Source organism: Cavia porcellus, unplaced genomic scaffold (assembly GCF_034190915.1).
Source record: "Cavia porcellus strain 051 isolate PalLab524CR breed Dunkin Hartley unplaced genomic scaffold, mCavPor4.1 scaffold_7, whole genome shotgun sequence".
NCBI lineage: Eukaryota > Metazoa > Chordata > Mammalia > Rodentia > Caviidae > Cavia > Cavia porcellus.
The window spans coordinates 20935613-20945116 of NW_026947490.1; positions in this window are offsets into that span (position 1 = coordinate 20935613).

Below are 9504 nucleotides of genomic sequence, written 5' to 3' on the forward strand. Positions count from 1 at the left end.
CTTCTCATCCCTTCCCACCCAGCCTCTGGTAGCCTCTAAGCTACTGAATTTGCCTCTGGGATTCTAGGTATTTCATATAAATTAAACTACATAAACAGGTGCCATTGTGGTTCTTGCTTTTTTTCAGGTTTCCCCATGTTGGAACTGGCATCAGAACTTTGTTTTTCATGGCTAACATTCAAGTGTATTTATGAGCCACATTTATTTAGGTATTCATCCATTAGGGACGCTTAGGGTGTTTCCCCAAGTTGCCTATGGTGAAGAATGTTGCGGAAAGTGTTGCCATGCGGGCAACTATTTGAATCCCTTTTTCATCCTCTTTTTTTGAATAGAATTTCAATTAAATTTGTAGTTCAAATTACAATGCTGTGAAATCTTTCAAAATATAGGATTTGTACTAAGAAATTAAATTTATTTAAAAATCATTTTGATTAGACATTCCTGAAGAATTTCTATCCTTAGAGAAATTGACAACCAGTACTATGCTGTACTATAATTAATGAAATCAGAGGACAAGAATTGGATTAGGAAACTTGCATATTCCAGGATCCAGAGAGAAGGGAAATTTGATGAAAATTACACTTCTGTTAACAATGATGCCCATATTTTCTCACCTCAAAATTGTTTGGTTGTTTTTGTTTTTGTTTGGTTTGGTTTTTGGTGTCGGGGATCAAACTCATGACTTCATGCTTGCCAGGCAGGCACTTAAGCCACTGAGCTAAATCCCTAGCCCAACTCACTTCAAAATTGGAACATGCTCATCACAAAGAATGTTCAAAATTAGTACTGTCCAGAAATAGGGAATTTATAATATCATACCATTAACAGTGGTGGAAGATGTCAGTTGGAAGGAGGGTTCAAACTTCAGATAAGATTTCACAAATTTCACTTTAAAATGGATTACAGAATGTCACACTTTAATATTGATTTTCTGTCTTGAAACCCTACAACTACTCCTCCCTGAATATATCCTTTATGAATTCCTGTACCTTCCTTTTTTTAAGGGTAGAATACAGAACTAAAAAAAAAAAAAAAAACTAAGAAATCACTAGTTGAGGAACTATATATTGTTAACTTAGAAGTGGTTGATCAAGTTAAAAATCAAAGCATAAAAAGTGGACAATCAAACAATGACAGTACAACTGTTCCGTTCCAAGTACTAACAAAAACTTAGTAGTATGGTTATCTATCTTGCACAATTAACCATACATACAGTTATATTCTTTAGAGTACTTTCTTTGCCTTTCATTATTACAATATCTATTATGTGTTTTTGATCTTATTACTATTTCTGTTTTTTATTACTTTTTGTAGTAGGGAGATAATATGATATTTACAAATGTGAGTCTGATTTATTTCACTTAAGAGGATAGTCTCAAGTTGCTTCCATTTACATATAAAAGCCACAAGGTCACCCATTTTTATAGATGGGTAAAATTCCATTGTACAAAAAATACCACATCTTTTTCATCTGTTCTGCTGTTGTTGGGCATTTTGGTTGTTTCCAAGATTTAACTTTTACAAGTTGTGCTGCTATAAACATGGGTGCAAATATATCACTGTGACATGACCTTTTCAATTTTTCTGGGGAAATACCCAGGAGGGTAATAGCTGGATTGAATGGAACTTCAAATCCTAATTTTTTAAAAAGTAATATCCATACTGATTTCCACAGTGGCTGCAGCAGTCTACACTCCTACCAACAGTGGAAAAGTGTTCCTTTTTTCCACAGGCTCACCAGCATTTGTTATTGGTTGATTTCTTGATAGCAGCGATTCTTTCTGGAGTGAGATGAAATCTCAGTGCTGTTTTAAATTGCATTTCTCAAATGACCAGTGATGGTAAACATTTCTTCATGTATTTATTTGCCATTTGTATATCTTCATCTGAGAAATGTGTGTTCATCTCAGATGTCCATTTTTGTAGAAGATCTTTGAATTGGGTGGGGCTTGATGTTTTTCAATTCTTTGTATGTTCTGGATATAAGTCCTTTGAGGGGTTGCTGGCTAAAATTCATTCCCATCCTGTAGGTTTTCTTGTCACTTTGTTGGTGATTTCTTTTGAAGTGTAAAAACTTTTAATAAGCTGAGATCCCAGTTGCTGACTATTTGAAGTACTTCCCATGCATTTTGTTCATGAATTGTTTGCCTATCCCTATGTCTTCAAGATTTATACCTACCTTGTCTTCCAGCAGATTTAGTGTTTCTGTTTTAATATTTAGATCTTTGATCCATTTTGACTTTAGTTTAGTGTATGATGATAGACATGGGTCTAGTTTCAGTGTTCAGCATTTGGAAAGCCAATTTTTCCAACACTGTTTATTACAGAGGCTATCCTCCTTCCAGTGAACATGTTTAACCCCTTTGTCAAATATAAGGTAGCTGAGTGTCTTTGTAGTTGTGTTTGTATCTTCTTTTTTTTTATTTAAAGAAAGATTAAACAAAACAAAAAATAGGTAGAAATAGTACATACATTCAGAGAAAAAAACAGTAAGAAATCTGTAGTTGATGTTGTCGTTTTACAAATAGTTGTTCAAGGTACAAAAATGGAACATGTAAAGTGGGAATTCAAACAGACTGCAAAAAGTTCTAATCAACTGTCCAACAAAAACTTAGTGATATGGTTGTCAATCCTATACATTTAAACATACATGCAATTATCCATATCTTCATTTATGTTTAGATTAAACAAACTAAAGCAGGTTAAAATTATTCTGAACAAAGAATTATAGTATTGCTGGATTTCACATCATGACACTCCGTGATCAGCACTGGGTACTGTAGTGTCTTCTTTTTAAAACTAAATTTATTTTATTTTTTATTTAAAGAAAAGGAAAGAAAAATACATGGAGATAAAAAAGTAGAAATAATACAAAATTACAGAAAAATAAACTGTTAGAAATCGCTAGTTGATAAGTTACACATTGTCATCCCAGGTTACAAAATTAAAGTATGTAAAATGACATTCAAAAAGTGACACTGCAAACAGCTCTGTTCAATGATCGAATAAAAACTCAGTAATATGGTTATCAGTCCTACACACTTCTTTTATATCTCAAAGAGGGTAAGATTAAACATATCAAAACAGAACAAAACAGTTAAAAAAACAATTTAAAGAAATACGGATTTCAAAGCAAGTCCACTAGAGATCTTCACTGTTTATCTAATTGTCTCTAGTCTCTTACAAATAGTTGTCCCCATCTTCACGCACATTAAATACATATTGCACATTATAGAACAAATCAAATCATTACAGGATGATGAAGGCTTTTTAGGTCTTCAAGATCTAACATTGGGGAAGACAACAATAACTACCATTGCATCTCTTATTCTCTTTGTAGTAGCTGTCCTTATTTTTACATATGCTGAAATTGAACTTAAGAGACTAGACAAATATCACTCTGAACAGTGAATAATAGTATTGCTAGAATTTATATCATAAAGCTACAAAATTAGCATTGGGTTTCTTAGTGTCTCTTCTTCAGAGTATCTGTTCATTACATCTTGCATTATATAATCTGTTCCCGTAAATAATTTTTTAAAAAAACCTCATGTGTGAATTTCTACATATATATCTATCCTCTCTGTATAAAGAAAAACCAAAAAAAAAAAAAAAAGAAAATGGGTAGAAATAATACATAATTTCAAAGAAAAAATAAATAGTAAGAAATCACTAGTTGATGATTACAGATTGTCTTCTTACAAATAGTTATTCAAGATACTAAAGTAGAGCGTATAAAGTGGGGATTCAAGCAGTGAGATTGCAACCAGTTCTGTTCAACTATCCAACAAAAACTTAGGAATATGGTTATCAATCCTGTACACTTAAACATACATGCAGTTACCCATATCTTCAATTATGTTGACTTTGAATAAACACAAGCAGGTTAATATCACTCTGAACAAAGAATAACACTATTGCTAGGTTTCACATTATGACACTCCAGGATCAGCACTGGCTATTTTATTGTCTCCTTTTCTTCAAAGTATCTGTTCATTTCATCAATTGTCATAAGATGAGTTCTCATAAACTGTTTATAGATTCTACACATGCATGAGTCTTAACGTATTTTTTTAAATTTTGAAAGTAGTAAAAATGCAACAGCTCTAGACAGAACAAAGCCAATCGAGACAATGCAGTGAAATTCGTACAGGATTTCACAATAGAATACTGGGATAGTAGTAATAAGTACTATGGTATATCTCTTTAGCTGTCCAGTCAATTACGTATTATAAAATCAAACAAAAAATGGAACATTGTAAAACCAATTGAGAATACTGAATAGAGCAAAAGAAACGTAACAAAACAGTGAAAACAACCTATGCCTTCAAACAGAAGATAGAAGGAAATCCCCCATATTTGCTACTGCATATGGTCATCCTCCCAAGAGATGTTGAAGCATCTATCCTCAGTAGCTAAGGGCGGAGGGGGCAGGTAGGAGAAGGGTGCTTGATTTTCAGCTCTCCTGGCAGTAGGCTCACAGGTAATGGTTCTTCTCGAGGCCCAAGCTGAAGGTGCCTACCAAGAGGGCGGGTGAATAAGTTGCCTGAGTCCCTCCATGGCCGGATCTCTGGAGCTCTGTTCTCCTCCTGGCCTGCGTTGTGGAAGCTTACCAAGAGGGTGGGTGAATAAGCTGCCTGAGTCCCTCCATGGCCAGATCTCTGGAGCTCTGTTCTCCTCCTGGCCCGCGTTGTGGATGCTTACCAAGAGGGCAGGCAAATAAGCTGCCTGAGTCCCTCCATGGCCGAATCTCTGGAGCTCTGTTTTCGTGTTTGTATCTTCTAATCTGTTCCATTGATACTCAGGTCTATTTTTTGCCAGTACCATGCTGATTTTATCACTGTAGCTTTGTAGTATATTTTCAAGTCAGGAATTGAGATGCTTCCAACCTTGTGTTTGTTTCCTGAATTGCCTTTGCTCTTCTAGGTTTCTTCTGTTTCCAAATGAATTTTAGGAATGCTTTATCTAGATCTGTAAGGTGTGCTAATGGTATTTTAATTGGGATTGCATTAAATCTATATAACAGTTTTGGGACTATGGCCATTTCCACAATGTTGGGTTTTTCCTAGCCAAGAAAAAGGAATATCCTTCCATTTTCTAATATCCTCTTCAATATCCTTTTTTAGAGTCGTATAAAATTTGCATATAGGTCTTTTACATTTTTGGCTAGGTTGATTCTTAAGTATTTCATTTTTGGATGCTATTGTGAAAGGCATTATTTCATTATTTGTCTCTCAGTGAGGTTGTTTTTGTGTACAGGAATGCTATTAATTTTTAAGTGTTGACTTTGTATGCAGCTACACTTCTGAATTTGTTTTTTAGCTACTGTCTTTTGATGGAGTATTTGGGGTCTTCTATATAGAGTATCATGTCATCTGCAAATAGTGATAATTTAACTTCTTCCTTTCCTATCTTTATTTCTTTTATTTCTCACTTATATGATTGCTCTTGCTATTTCCAGAACCTATATTGATTAGAAATGGTGATAGTGGACAACCTTGCCTTGTTCCTGATTTTAGACAAAACTTTCCATTTTTGTCCATTTAGTATAATGTTAGCTGTTGGTTTGTCATAGATGGCCTTTATCAGATTGAGGTAGATACCACCTATTCTGAGTTTTCATAGAGTTTTTTTTTTATCATAAACAAGTGTTGGACTTTATTGAAAGCTTTTTCCTGCATCTATTGAGATGACCATGTGATTTTTTTTTTTTACACTGCTGTGGTGTATTACATTTGTTTGATTTGCATATGTTATGCCATCCCTACATTCCTGGGATGAATGCCACTTGATTGTAATGTACAATTTTACTGATGATTTTCTGCATTCTATTTGCAAATATTTTATTGAGAACCTTTGCATCAATGTTAAATAGTGAGACTGGCCTATAGTTCTCCTTTTTGGTTGGGTCTTTCTCTGGTTTTGTCATCAGAGTAATACTTGCTTCCAGGAATGATTTAGGAAGGATTGCTTCCCTCTGAATTTCATTGAAGAGTTTAAGGAATATTGGCATCAAATTTTCTCTACAGTTCTTATAGAATTCAGTCGTGAATCCATCACGACCTGGGCTTTTTTGTTGTTGTTGTTGTTGGTAAGTTTTTAATTACATTTTCAATTCAATAGCTGATATTAGGTTATTTAAAACTGCCATATCTTCTTGGTTGAGCCTTAGTAGTTCACATGTTTCTAGAAACCTGCCCATTTCCTCTGTGTTTTCCACCCCATGTGAGTAAAGATTTTCAAAGTAGATATTTATGATCTTTTGGATTTCCATGGGATCTGTAGTAATTTCCCTCTTTCTTGTCCTTATTGCATGAATTTGAATTTTTCTTTCTTTTTCTTGGTAAGGTTGTCTAGAGGTTTATCAATTTTGTTTATTCTCTCAGAAAACCAGCTTTTTGATTCATTAATTCTTTGTACTTCTTTTAGTCTCAATTGCATTAATTTCTCCTCTGATCTTTATAATTTCCTCTCTTTTATGAGCTTTAGGTTTTACTTGCTTTTCTTTTTCTAGAAGCTTGAGATGTAGCATTGAGTTGTTTATTTGTGCTCATTCTGTTTTCTTGATATGACAATTTACTGGTATATATTTCCCTCTTAGGGATGCTTTCTTGCATCCCACAGGTTTCAGTATCTGCATTTTCATTGAATTGTAGGTATTGGTTAATTTCTTCTTTAATTTCACCTATAACCCATTGATTGTTCAGGAAGTTGTTATTTAATTTCCATGTATTTATGCAGGTTTTGCAATTTCTCTTGCCATTAATTTCAAATTTAAGTGCACTATGGTCTGATAATATGCATGGCATAGTTTCCACCCCTTTACATTTATTTAGGACTGTTTTATAAACTAATATACGGCCTATTTTGGGTAATGTCCCACATGCAACTAACAAGAATGTACATTCTGATGTTGAGTGGAACACTCTGTAAATATCTAGTAAGTCTATTTGGTCACAACTTTGTTTCAGTTCTTGTATTTCTTTGCTGACTTTTTGTCTAGTTGATCTATCTCTTTGTAACAATGGAGTATTAAGGTTCCCCATTACAATTGTGTTATTATCTTATTTTTCATATTTATTAGTATTTGTCTTATATAGTTGTGTGCTCCTGTACTTGGTGCATCTATGTTTCTGGTTGTTAGCTCTTCCTCTTGAATTATTCCTCTGAAAGTACTGGTGACTTTATTTCTTTTGATCATTTTTGGTTTGAAGTTCACATTATCTGCAAATACTATAGCTACCCCTGCTTTTTTTCTGGGTTCCTGTTGCATGGAATACTGCTTTCCATCCTTTGACTTTTAATCTATGAGTTTCCTTTTGTGTCAGATGTGTTTCTTACATACAGAATATTGTGGGATTCTGTTTCTTGATCCATATGCACTGCTTAACTTTGTTGTTGTTTTCCTGTTGTTGATTTTCTGCTTTTCCCCCTGAATTGCTTGCCCTGTCTGGTGGTTTCTTTCTGTTGTTGTTCTGGAAATTGTCATTTTTATCTCTCTTAGTATGTCTTTCGGTACTCTTTCTAGAGTTGATTTGATGGACATGAATTTCTTTAGTTGTTCTTTGTCATGGAAGTATCTTGTTTCTCCATTAAATTTGAATGAAAGTTTTGCTGGGTACATCAGTCTGTGTTGAAACTTGTTTTATTTCAGGGTTTGAAATACCTCACTCCAAGGTCATCTTAACTTACAGGTTCGTGCTGAAAAGTCTGCCATGATTCTAATGGGCTTTCCTTGATAGGTGAGTTGTATCTTTTCTCTAACAGCTTTTAGTATTCTATTTTTATGATGTGTGTCTAGGATCTTAATTATTATATATCTGGCTGTAGATTTATGTTGGTTGTAACTGTTTGGTGTTCTATATTCCTCACCTATCTGCATATGAGATTTTTTCCCATATTTGGGGAATGTTCTGCTATTACTTCCATGAATAGTTTACTGATGTTATTTGCGTTGACTCCTGCATCTTCATTGATGCCTACTGATCTTATGTTGTTTCTCTTGGCATCACCTTGAAGCTGCTGGATTGTCATTTCATGCTGCCTTGTTATTTTTAAAAGTTCTATCCTTTCATGATCATTAGCTGAGATCCTGTCTTCAAGGTCCAAAATTCTATCCTCAGCTTCATTTTAAATGGTTTTGCAAGCTTTCAGTAGAACCTTTTATGTCTTGGATATCTCTTTGAATTTGTTTCATGCATTCTGCTTGTATTCTATATTGTTTATTCAATGTTTCAATCAGATTTCCATGCTCTTGTACTTTTTTTTATCTGTATCTTCTTTAGCTATGCTGACCAACTCCTTTATTAAAGTTGTCATTTCTCTCTTTATGTGAGAAGCTATTTCTAATTTGATTTCCTCTATAGCCTCTTGATTTTGTTTATTTCACTTGCTATCTTTTCATAGATTCTAGTTGTATGACTTTTAAAGTCCTCTATTTCAGTGTATCCTGTACATGCTCCTGATGAACTAGATGTTTAGATTGCATTTTGCTTTTCCATTTTGTCATTTTCACTTTTTGGTGAAACTGCCAGTAGTGTGTACCTTAAGGTCTTACTACTGTGTGGTTGATGTTTGTCCAGTTGCTGGATACCACAATGAAGATGAGGGCCAGTCACCTGAATTCTTCCTGCAGGACCTGTTGGGTGAGTCCTATATTCTTCCTAGTCTGACTAGCCTAGGAGTATTGATGTAAGTCAATCCTTAGTTCTTGTTGTTACTATGTCTTCAGGTTGTTCCAAGCCACCAGATCTCCCTATCTATAGTGTTTGTCTCAGCTGAGACCCTACTGTGTCACTGGGTGTTTCATAAGTTCCTTTAGCTTTCTCCAGGTTGGGGGAGGACTTATTTGCACACTCCTCAACCCTCCTGATGTTCTCTGTATGGAGGAAGGACTTACCCACACTCTTGCCTAGCTCACCAAAGTCTTACAGCTGGAGAGGACATCAGTACTGCTCCTGTTTACCCTCTAAAGACCTCTATTCTAGGGGCAAAATCACCACACTGATGGATGCCTACTGAGGTCCTCTGTTTGGATGAGGGGTTACTGAGTCTCCTCGTCAATGCAGCAAGGTTAATTCACTGCAATCAAAGGTTCTGGGAGGAGGAGGGGAAGCTGATGATTAATAGCAATACTCGTACAAGGAGATGAGGATCTCGGGGGTGGCATAGCAGGCATGGAAGTGGCCATCTTCTGAGGTGAAGGTCCCCTGTTTCATTCATCCAGCACGTATCTGATGGGCGTGCAGGCCACATGACCTTGCACTTGGCTCTGTTTTTTGCAATGGCTGCTGCTTTTCCTGTTCCCTTAAGGAATGTGTGAGGCTTCCAGTTTCTGTGCAGTTTCCCCAGTGCTCCTTGTTTAACTTCTTGTTAAATAGTTACAGTAGCAATTAGTAGGTGTAGAGTGGTTTCCATCTGCATTCTCATAAGGAGTCATTATATTGAGCATCTTTTCATGCGCTTGTTGACCATTTGTGCATTTTCTTTGGAGACATGTCTGTT